Source organism: Cornus florida, unplaced genomic scaffold (genome assembly GCF_030987335.1).
Source record: "Cornus florida cultivar Cherokee Brave unplaced genomic scaffold, ASM3098733v1 CherokeeBrave_3.0.0_Hap2_Chr06, whole genome shotgun sequence".
Lineage (NCBI taxonomy): Eukaryota > Viridiplantae > Streptophyta > Magnoliopsida > Cornales > Cornaceae > Cornus > Cornus florida.
Genome location: NW_026775576.1, coordinates 9,513,809 through 9,526,771, shown reverse-complemented (window position 1 = coordinate 9,526,771; position 12,963 = coordinate 9,513,809).

Below are 12,963 nucleotides of genomic sequence, written 5' to 3'. Positions count from 1 at the left end.
AAATGAACACAAAAATGATAATCCATTAAATCCTTAGAATAAATTTTCAATAAATAATAAAATACTTTAATACCATAAATCTTCCAATATACAACTCGGGAATCCATACTATGTGGACCCCTAGAAAATTACAATTGCATAAGTAACCATAATGACTGTCTACATCTAAAAGATGAAACATAAATGAATTCCCTAAGCAAATCGGAAGAATGAAGTAGATCGATCTCTGCTCAGCACGAACAATCCTCTACACCTTGAGAACACCTGAAAAATAATGGTGGTAAACAAGTTCTACCCTACTACAGTCCAAGCAAAGATCCAATACACGTATACATCCTAGTCAATTCAACAATAACTAGTAGTCCGTATATGTATATATATATATATATATATATATATATATATATAACTACACACTAAAGGAACTTTACTAGACTATAGGGTTGCCTCAACCTGAATGGTAAACAACATGCAAAACGCACATATAATGGGGCATGAGTACCTAAACCTACCAGGGCACATAACTATACTATATCTAGCTACACATCCCTAGCAATATACGCGCCCGAACCAGTGAGTCTGAGACTCAAGTTCATATCATGGCACCATAATTATATATACAAAATCCAGTAACAATCCTAACCAGTATAAATTAATCCTCTACAACTATTCCTCTATAAGTCATTCAATATTGTTCAATTGACCTAACTTGAATATAGGTAGGACTTAACATTTTACTTAATCCATTCCCTTATACAAAATAGGTAGGACTTAACTGATAAGTTAATCGGTCCCTAGAGTGCCACCATCCCATATTGGTGCACTACATCCACACAATCCAATAATCGATGTAACAAATAAAATAATACATCAATTAATCAAAAAATTAACATAATAATAGAATATTATGCTATCACAAAATATGAATAACTTATAAACTTCTTTAAGATTCCTACATCATGTATCCTACACAAACTGAATCTTAAATATGCTGATATTTATTTTACAGCCAAGTAAGCATTCTCCATATACAATTCATGCTACAAACTTAATCTTAATTGCTTAGAACAAAATAAAGATTAAATCCATTCATTCATTCCTCAAAGAATTCAAATAGCATGAATTGTTATAAATTAATTTAATGCTAGTCCTTATTTAATGATTAGGATTCCTCAAAATCAATTAATTTAACGCTATTTACGAAACTTCCCCAAGTAAGACTCGAGCATTTATCCTAATTGCTCGAGCTTCCTGTTTCAGGCTCGAGCTTCTTGCTTCAGGCTCGAGCTTCTTGTCTATGGCTTGAGTTTTTCACCTATTGCTCGAGCTTTTCTTTTCAAGCTTGAGCTTTTCATCCATGGCTCGAGCTTCGCCCCCAAGGCTTGAGCACTATAACAGCAGATTGAGCATTGTTACGGGAATCTGCCCAGAATTTCTACTGTAAACTCAATCTTTATTGTTTAAGGATTCCTAGGCATGTTTTTACGTTCCATCAATCCACCGATATGAAAATTACATCATTTAAAATAGATAAAAATTCATAAAGAAACCAGATCAAATCCATGAGTTTAACAATTCATACAATAAGAACAAATATGAACCAAATTCGTAAAACATATGTTATAATCCAATTAAACATGTATAATTATTTATTTTTATGTTTTTAAGAATCCTGGAATCTCTTAGGCATGTATAGAAACACAAATCTAAGGGAGAGAGATAGAAGAAGAACTTGTCTTAAACTTTCGGATCGAAAGTGAAACTTCTTCTTCCTTGATCTTCTTTTCTAAAGATTCTTCTCCTACTTCCTTCCTCTTCCTTCTTCACTCTCTAACTCTCTCTCTCTAAAATATATTACGATATATTTTAATCCCCTTTCTCAACCTATAGTTATATATTTATAGGTTAAATAATAACCTTATTCCTTTTCCCAATCCAAGTCAACTTAATAAAGAAAATTAAAATTTAAAATATTGAAAAGGTAACTTAAAATATGCTACGTATATAATCTATGTATATATTTATTAAATAAATAAAATATATGCATCAGATTATTTATCAACAGATTATTTAATAACACTTAAGTTACCATAATATTAAGAGGTAACTTAAAACACGATACATATAAAATCTATGTATATCCTTATTATATAAATATATTAAATATATACATCAGATTAAATATTACTACTAAAGTTACCATAAAAGTAATTAATAAATTACTTTCCCTTTTATATATGTATATACATATATATATATATACAACTGTCCATGGGTAATTATCAAGACCCATCAAACCTCTTATCTAAGTAGTTCATGGGACCTAATTGGTTAGCCCATTACTACTAACCATAACCATAAAATAAAATAAAACATTGAATCATTTAATTTACAATCAATCAAACACATTATTTAAGCATACATTCAAACAAACAAATAATACAAATAACACCTAGACAAATTGTCAATTAATCAAGTAACACTTAATTCAATTAAACACATAAGTAATTAGTCAAATAATCAATTAAATAATTAAAAACATAATTAAAACAAATAAATAAATACCAAGTCTATTCTTTTAAAATTAGGAGTATTACATTCTTCCCCCTAACAAAAAGAATTCCATCCTTGGAATTCGCCCTTACTTTCTTCCATTATTTACGGAAACTATGAGCGAATTACATCCTCCTATTCCCAAGTAGACGCAGCCTCACTTTGATGGCTCCACTTAACTCCAATGTATCAACTAGTATACATGGTTCCTATATTTAAGCAACACAATAATCATACAATTCATAGGTTGTATCAAACAATAACGTAATCCTCCTAATTTAACAAGGTAATGATCCATATTCCTCTAAGTGCCATAGAATATACGCACAAAACTCCTATGCACCCAGCGTTAACGATTTGGTAACTCTAATCCAGAGGCGACTACCTCATAAACACAATCCGTTAAAAGTTAATGTAATAAGTAAAATTGACCTTTCTCCAAAAATTGCCTTGCTTCCTATTTGGAAACAGAATGATCAAACTACTCCCTAATAGAAAACTCTAGTATACGAGTTCGACTAGTTACAACAAAAGGAAGTATTTTTCTCCGATATATTTGTAAATGAAGTTAAGGTCTGATTGTATAACCCTTGCTTCCATTTCAAACCAACAAATGAGAGGTAGGCAAGAGGTATACAAAACCTCAATCGTTGTCACCCCAACCTCCTTGTGCCAATAATACCACAGACAAAAACTGAAAAGTGAAGTAAATGCTTTCAATCATCTATGAAAACCTAGGATATATGCCTCTAACATATCCTTTATGGTCTAGTTTAATCTCTCGATCAATTTCTCCGTTTATAGGTATGAAACAAAGCTGCTGCTCCAAAATATTTATAAAGCTCCTTCAAAATAGCACTTTGCATCCATTATAATGGCCATCCACATGCTATAACACCACTATCGTTGTACTATAGAACTACTATGAAGCTCTAAAATGAACATCACTCCAATTAATGTCCTTAAACGAACTTTCTCAATCCACCACTCTTATTTCATATGGAAAAATTGAAATTCCAAATTAATGTCGATTATTCCCACCGATTGTCCACTCCTATTTAATTCTACTTCCATATTCGTTATAGGAAGTGGCTAAAGATTCCTATGATATCTGATGTTTAACTTTCCACCTTTTTAGCAGGTGTTACACTTAGGGCAATTATATACACGTCCCTATCCGTACCTATTCACCAAAACTGATATTTGATGTCATGATGTACCTTCTAACTGTCTGAGTGTACTAAGAAAAATTAGAAGTTTCCATCTTAGTCGCCCGACCGTCATATTACTATTTACAGAAACTACTAAATCCTCTTCCAGTACCTTAAACTCCATCTGAGAAAGGTAACACCTTCTCCAAGGTCAGCTCCGATATTCAAGTTGACATTCTCAACTACTTTAGTAATATCAAGTGTTATTATTACATATGCTATAAATTCATCTGATAACTCAACAACTAATCAAAAGATTTAAATATTCTATCGTTTGTTGAGAGCGTCCATTTCTACCTTCGCTTCCAACAGACAGAACTTGATGTAAAGTGTGAATCACAACTGTAATCCATCTAAATCGTCTCGTGATCCGTTCTATTCGTATGAACTGAAGTCCTACCAGTTCGAAATAGATAAAAATTAAGCTGACCTAATTTATCAGTCAACCAATATCCCATCCAGAATCCTGACCCGTGTGTAAAATTAGAAATCCCTCAACTAAATCTGTAAAATGAACTCTCATTTCCACTTTAGTATAGGAAATGACTGCAAAGATCTAGTGATCTCTAATGGACCATCTCTACTATCTAATAAATATTAAACTTGAAGAAAAATCACCATGTCCCTCCTTCTGCCTATCCTCCAAACATCTGCTTTATATTATGATGCGTCATATTTCCACCTGGATGACTAGAAAAATAAGAGTTGTGAATCTCAATCCTTGCATCCTCCATCCAATTTTCTATAGAAAGTACCATTAGTTCGGTACCACCAGCTTTCGTCTGTACCCGTTATTTAAATTGGAGTATCTTCAAAAGTGAATTTGTGCACTGAATCCATGCATCATTAATCTGTGATAGACTTACCGATAAAGAAAGTCAACACAACAAAATTCAGCTAACTACGACATTTCCATACATACCATGCACCTCTTCTTGATATAGGTATTTGGTCTCACCATCTTGTCTTCGACACACCCTGCTTCTTTAAGACAAGTTATTGTCAATCCGACATCTTTGTCTAACTTCAAAAGATTATGAAATCTCTCCATTCTCCAAATAAGTCTGCAATTTCCTAGCAACAACTAATTGTTGCAAATTGTAACCTAAAAAAAAAATTCCGAATTATTTATGCAAATGAAGAGACTTAGTTCCTTCCTCCATGTGCAACACCGGCAACTCCTCCTATTGACACCCTTAGGAATAAATTCTCAATTAATAATAGACTGATGAAGATTTATTCAGCCTACTATCCTCATCTTGGTGTCATTCCAATCAGTACCTAAACCGATACTAAATTCTCCTTCTACTTGGTAACAACTTCTGAAATTTCCAAGAAGATGTTCAGCAAATTTGGCACCTCTGATAACCCATCGTGGCGTTACAGTGACCTTTATTTACCACCACCTCACGCATACCGAAATATTAACAACCACCATTATCATGGCGTTGTACTATGATACGAATCCATATCTAGCGTCAAATATCAAACTGATCGTACTAGATTATTTGACTCGTAGTGATGGTTTAACTATCCTATCCCAAATAACATACCATAATGATGCATGTCCAGGTCCAATAGATTGGCTAGATTTATGTGTATCTACCAAATCCTACGACCGCATGCTCACAAATTTAGCGTAAATAGTGCTATTACTTCATGTTATTAAAAATAATAGTTGGCTTATTACATACTTGTGTCCCCAACTAAACCACATACCATGAACCAGAATAATTAATGAAAATAAAACACGAATGACAAACATAAAAGCATAAATTATACTCCTACTTAAGACATCGTTCTTTCTAGAAAGTCTCATTTGAAATCAACCTTACCAGATTATTTCACAATTTCCTTTTATAGTTTCGCAGATAATCATCCAACCTCGAAACATATCCTTTAAACATAGCTTAAAAGCAACATATGTTTGCCTAAGCAAATACTAAGGGCTTAACCTTCATCCTCCCTATACACGGAATGTAAACTATCTAACTTGGCTATATAAAGCGAATTAGAATGTCACAACATAATCCATATACTCTCTTGAACGTGATACAAAATTATACATTTCGTTCTGATAAGTACTCCATCAAATCCCCAACCTCCTGAAGAGTACTTCTTATATATCTCTTTTAGAGATGATAAGAAAGTTTAACTATTTGTAGATTGATCAATCCCAATTCTACTAATATCATTCGCTATACTACCAGCAAATAAGATCATCCTCGCGCGATTATCCATCGTCAAGATTTAGTACCCGCTTTCTTGGATACGCTAAAATCTCTTCCATTAAGATCCTCTTCAGCCTTCTACTCCTCGTTTGTCTCCTTTTTGAGATCAACTGAAGTTGCGTAGGCCCCATGATGCAGTGACCTATCACAAACACTTTAATCCTTCCTTGGCTTATACTTTAAAGTAGCGCCATCCAAAACTAAACCTTCGATCCCGAATTCTGCCTTTTTGGCAAAGAAATCGATAAAGTACTCCTTTACTTCTTTGAGTCTTTATTGCTTTCGCCTTAGACCCCATCCTTTTCCTAGTGTCAACCATTCTGTAACTACAGAATATAATTGACATCAGCTCCTCCTAACGAACCGTCAATAGAGTACAACGAACCCTAATATGGGCTCCAAGTTTTAAGAAACGCAACGCGGAAGTAATATAACGAAGACACTCCTAAGGACACTTGAACTTGGAGTGCTCTGATACCAACTGTGATACCCCTAGATTTTTGAATGCTGCTTGGCCAAGCCCACGCCTGAATACCCGGGGATATCAAAAACAAATCAGTAATAAACGAACACAGAATATAAGAGGATAAATAAGAATAAATAAAAATGCTAAAATGAACACTAAAATGATAATCCATTAAATCCTTAGAATAAATTTTCAATAAATAATAAAATATTCTAATACCACAAATCTTCCAATATACAACTTGGGAATCCATACTGTGTGGACCCCTAGAAAATTACAATTACATAAGTAACTATAATGACTATCTACATCCAAAAGATGAAACATAAATGAATCCCCTAAGCAGACTTAAATGAGTAAAGTAGACCAATCCTTACTCAATACGAATAATCCTCTACACCTGGGAACACTTGAAAAATAATGGTGGGTCAAACCTACAAATAAGTTATACTCCACTACAGTCCAAGCAGAGATCCGATACACGTATACATCCTAGTCAATCCAATAATAACTAGTAGTCCATATATATATATATATATATATATATATATATATATATGTAACTACACACTAAAGGAACCTCACTAGACTATAGGGTTGCCTCAACCTGAATAGTAGGCAACATGCAAAACGCACATATAGTGGACATGAGTACCTAGACCTACCAGGACACACAACTACACTATATCTAGCTACACATCCTTGCCGATATACTCGCTTTAACCATTGATCCTGAGACTTAAGCTCATATCATGGCACCATAATTATATATATATAATTGTGATACCCCTTGGATCAGAGACACGGGTTGATTAGGCCCAAGCCCAAACTTGAGGAAAATATCAAACAATTAATACTTTAATGAACATAGAATACAAAATGAAATAAGAATAAATATTAAAAGCTGAAAGAAACTAAAATAAATCCTTTAAAGATAAATACTTAAATCCCAATAATCCAAAACATCCAATAAATTAAACAACTCAGGAATCCATCTCTAGTGGACCCCTAATAAAAATTCAAACTGAATTAAAACAACTGAAAGAACATCCTGATAAAAGCTATGGAGAGAAGTCCTACGTCGTCAGTAGAGTGAGTAGAAACCTTTGCTCAGCATGAATACGTCTAAGTCTGGAACTGTCGTGTACCTGAAAAAATAGAAGTGGGTTAGGCCCACGCCCAAGTTCTATACTACTACAATCCAAACAGAGGCCCGATACGCATGTACATCCTAAACAATTCAACAACAGCTAATAATCCGTAAATATATATATAGTCACACTAAAGGACTCTCACTGGACTACAGGCCGGTCTCAACCTCAATAGAGGTAACATGCTAAAACGCACACGAAGTGAGCATGTGTACCTAAACCTAAACAGGGAACACCTCCTGTAATGACCCAGACTTTTTCCTCCTTTTTCATTTTTGGTGATTTTCTTTTTTTCATTTTTTACTCGTTTATCGTTTTTCCTCGCTTAACCTCACTTCGGGCGTTCGGATTTGATTCCGATTTTTCATGCATTCATGATACTTGATTTTCATGACATTGGTATTTTCACTTTTGTTGAAAAGCATGCTAGTTGCTTTTATTTTTTATAAAGGGCATGAATGCTTACATTAGTGTAATTATTCATGACTTTTGGGATTTTAGTGTAATTATGCAAAATTATTATTTTTCATTTGAGGGACCTTTTTGCAATTTATTTTAGAAGATATTTTGAAAAAGGACCATTTTATAATTTTTGGAAAGTGTGACAAGTGTCACACTCTCATGGAGCCATTTGTTGGCATTTAGGTGAAGAGACTTGGCATCATGGCCTCTTGACATTTGGTGAGTGGAGATTCATCCATGTGTTGGCCTTAGATTGGTGCACATGTAACCATTGGATTGTTGACAAGTGTAAGCTTAGGATTAAGTATTGAAAGAGGCATTGGATTGTTGACAAGTGTAAGCTTAGGATTAAGTCTTGGAAAAGGCATTGGATTAGTGACAAGTGTAAGGCCATGATGTAGTCTTGCATTATGTGTGTGTGAGAGGTAGTGCAAGAGCATATAGTGAGTGGAGGATCTCTAGCCCTTCCACTCACCATTTTTAAACTTTACTTCTTCATTTCATTATCTCACATGAACCCTAACAAATCCACCGTTGGAGGAAAGCTTAGTTCATAGCTTACCCCTTCAATTTGGCTCACTTCCATACACCTTAGACTAAAAACCTTGGGAGAGAAAATATTCCTTCTATTTTCCTCTTCAAGAACCCTTAACTTGTTTTCCATTTTGTGCTTGGTAGCTTGGATTATAGAGATACAATTCTCTATTGAGGTATGGGTGGTAGTATGTTTATTTTCTAAGTATTTTAAAATCCTTTGGGGTTTAATATATATTGTATACATGCTTTTAGAATTGTAGTATTCCATACTATAGGAAATCCTTATGATTGACTTAGGATTTCATTGATCAAGCATATATGTTGTGTATATATCTTGAGTAGGATTGTTGAAGTTGTATAAAATTCTTAATGATTTGAATTACTATGCTATTGTGATGGAAATCCTACATTCTGGTGTATTACTATTGATAATCATGGTTGTTTTAGAAGCTATTTGCTAAAATGCAAACATTTAGTATATATGGCTTATTGTTGGGGCATGCTTAAATTAATAAGCTAATGATATTATTTTGTGCATAATATCATTTTAAGAACTTATCATCTATCATGTCATTCTAGACTTGGAACCCTAAGACATGGTTTGTATGGTTTCAAAGTACTTGTGCATGGAAGGTGGGTTATATGCCTTGTTATCTATATATAAGTTTTGAACTTGATATATACTTTGGATTCTCTTGGGACATGGTTACTAGTAACATGGCTAGAGTTTGGCTCTAGTGCGGGAGGTATGAGTTCTCCCCAATCGAGATAGTGCGCACTTAGGGTGGTCTTCCCTGCGGGTTAATGTCCGGAATAACCGTTGAGGTCTCGGCAGAATTCCGAGCTTAGGTGTCCAAGGATTCTACTTTTTTTTTTTATTTCGCATTCATTCCCAAGTTGACAACCAATGTTATTTGTAACTTGAAAATATTGTTATATGCGGTTTGATGTTGCTAAGTACATCCATTTTGATAGTGTGTTGCTAAGAAACATTTAAGTTAGCTTAAGATGATCCCTTAGAACACCTTGAATATAGACGTTAAGTGGAATACTCCCTTGTATTCGTCTATATTAATCTTGCAATGATATTGAAACTTTAGGGTATACGCATATGTTTCTCCTACGAGTAACTTGATTACTCACCCTAGTGGTTTGGGTTATTTTTCAGGTAAAAAGACCATGTTCTTGGATGCTCATCATCCTTAGAAGATTTTGAGTTGTTTGAAGCATTTTTGTATATTGACATGCACTTGTTTAGCATGCCTTCCTTTTTGGATGTTAATTTTGTATACCATGGATGTATGGTATTGTAAAAGCTAAAATGGCTTCCTTGATGTGTCATATATATCAAAGAATACTTGAAGATGTCTATTTTATATGCATAACATGAGGCCATGTGCCATGTACATTTATATCACATGTATGCTAGTTTAATCCCATAGTTATCTTATGAAATGATGAGAATTCGAGATTTGACAGGTTGTATTTTGTATATGACATGTTATATGACCATGAGCTATTGGAACACATGCATTTTCTTATTTTACATATGTGTGCATGTTCACTTTGGCACACAACACCATTCTTAAAGAAATGAACACTCAGAGTAGCATTCATTTACATATTTTTGCTAAATGAGACCTCAAGGGCATTTTTGGTATTTCACTTGAAAAATAAATGTTGGTCTTGACATGGTTGACCAGAAAACATGATTTTAAGGGGGGTTCCTTCACAACTTTTTTCCAAAAAAGTCCCAGAAAGTCCTCAAAATGGCATTTCAAGGTCGCATTTCAAGTGCAGCTTCAAGAGTTCGAGCACTCGAAGTTTGGGCAGAAAGTTTTGGCCTCGGGCAGGTACTGTTCGAGCGCTCAAAGTCCTAAGTTTGAGTGCTCGAAGTACTCTTCACAGAGTGTTTTTGTGTCTTGGTTCAGCACTGCACCTCCAACTTCAAATTGTCATATCTTCCTCGTTTTAACTCCAAATTGGTCCGTTCTTGAGTCTAAATTGACCACATCGAAATAAGCTTTCCAATGATACCAATTAGAGTTTCATATTCCTTTGGTAGCTCAAGTAATTCAAGTTTTAATGGAGGGGTGTTAGTTTTTGGCTCAAACCGGGATAGGGTTTTTCTTCCGTCGACTTCAAGACTTGATATCTTTACCGTCCGAACTCCGAATCAAGTGATTCTTGAGTCTAAATTCATTAATTTTTCATTGTATTTCCAATGGTGTGCTTGGTAGTGCTTACTTTTAGGATAAAAATGACCATTTTACCCTTGGATTTCTTTTGTCCATTTTTTAGATCTTGTTTCCGTATTTGTTTTCTTTGGGTTCCATGATCTCATTGAGGGTCTCTTTGGTGTCCTAAAAACATGTTGTTTCCCTAGGGATGTCATTCCATCTTTTGCTTCCGCAATTCGGATCCATTATCGGGTCATCTTCCGGTTCATCACTGATGCACAGGGTTGAAAAACCTTGGGCCGTCTCAAGTGGTATCAGAGCTCCTAGGTTTGAACACCTTAGGATAACGGGTTTTGGGTGCATATCATGCTTTTGTTGATGTACTTTGATGCATTCACATGCCTTTGATAATATATTTTGACTTTATAACATGTTTAGACGTTTCGTGATAACATGCTTAGTAGTATGACATGTCTTTATGCTTATATGCCTATGTGGTTAAGAGTGCCTTTGTTTAACATGTATGCTTATCTGTTTAAGTGCTTAACTATTTAAGAAGCTTTTGTCAATTGCTTTAGCATGACAGTATGTTGCATACCTAGTCTTACTTTGCATTCATAGTATTAGTTGCATTTAGTCATAATGACTTATGTTATTGTTGGCTTCCTTTCTTTTACACGTTTAGAATCATGGTTGTCACGCATGGAGAGTCTTCACGTCAGGGCATTGAGGAGCAGGTGGCTGACACAGAGTTCACGAGGGGTCCGGGGAGGCCCAGGATTCCAGTTCGTGGCATGGATGCTGATCCGCCGCGGGCACAGACTTACGAGGAGTGAGTAGCTCAGGGTTTCACTCAGGGAATTGCTGAATCCCTACAGGAGATGATACTCAGGCAGGTGGCAGGGATATAAATTCTGGCATCGGCACCGGCACTGATTGTCAATGAGGCGCTAGAGTACTTTATGCGACTTCAGAGGGTCAAGATTGATCCATTTGCAGGGAGTTCAGATCCGCTAGTCTTAGAAGCTTGGTTGGACCTCATGGTTCGCAAGTTAGACAGTATGGCGGTACCCACAGACAGGTTGAGGATTTCTTTGACTGCTTCTTTGTTCATAGGGGATGCAGATATCTGGTGGAGGTCTATGACCAATGTCCACAATATTGAGTTGATGACTTGGAATGAGTTCAGGGGTTTATTCTTCGAGCGCTTCTTTCCTAGGGCTATAAGGCAGGAGATGAGGACACAGTTCGCAGGTCTTTATCAAGGCACTATGAGTGTCATTGAGTATGAGACATGATTTACTTCTCTCTCTCGTTATGCCGAGGATATAGTAGCAACAGACGAGGCCAGGGCAATGAAGTTTCAGGATGGGCTACATCTTGACATTAGGCCACGGGTCTCCATTCTCAATTTGAGGACCTACAGGGAGGTGGTTTAGAGGGCTATGCTAGCGGAAGCAGAGGAACGGGATCAGTTACGGATCAGGAGTTCACACAAGCAGCCTCGTGGAGATAATCCATTATCTTCCAAGAGTCAATGGAAGAAGGCTAAGGCGGGGAACAGTACTCACTCACAGGGGGCATCACAGCAGAATCGTTCTGCACCCACAGTTCCTGTATCTTCGGGGTCAACCCAGGGAGTGGTTTGTTACCATTGTCAGCAGCCGGGGCACAACAAGCCTCGTTGCCCACAGCTTCGGGCACAGGCCAGTCAGACTTCAGTTTCTACAAAGATAGGGTAGGGAGCTTGCTTCTATTGCAAGCGGCCAGGTCATCTCAGGAAGGATTGTCCAAAGTTGTTGAATAAGTCATGTGGTGGCACAGATTCACAGACGGTACCGGGACAGTCTGCAGTGGTTCAGTCTGGTTTCAGAGTTCCTCAGGCACCACAGGCAGTGGTGCCAGTTGGCACTTATCCAGCCAGAGGTTCTACACCTACTGCTTCTACACATCAGTCAGGCTATCAAGGCAATTCAAAACAGGGCTCAGGGACTCAGGGACAAGCCTATGCTCTTCCACAAGCGGATACTTCCGTAGGCACCTCTTCAGTTCGAGGTATCTTTCCAGTTTTAGTTCTTGGGCACGAGTTCTTGTTGATATGGGTGCATCACATTCTTTCATTTTTGCATCATTTGCACATTCATTGGGTCTGGAGGTCACACTTCGGGATAG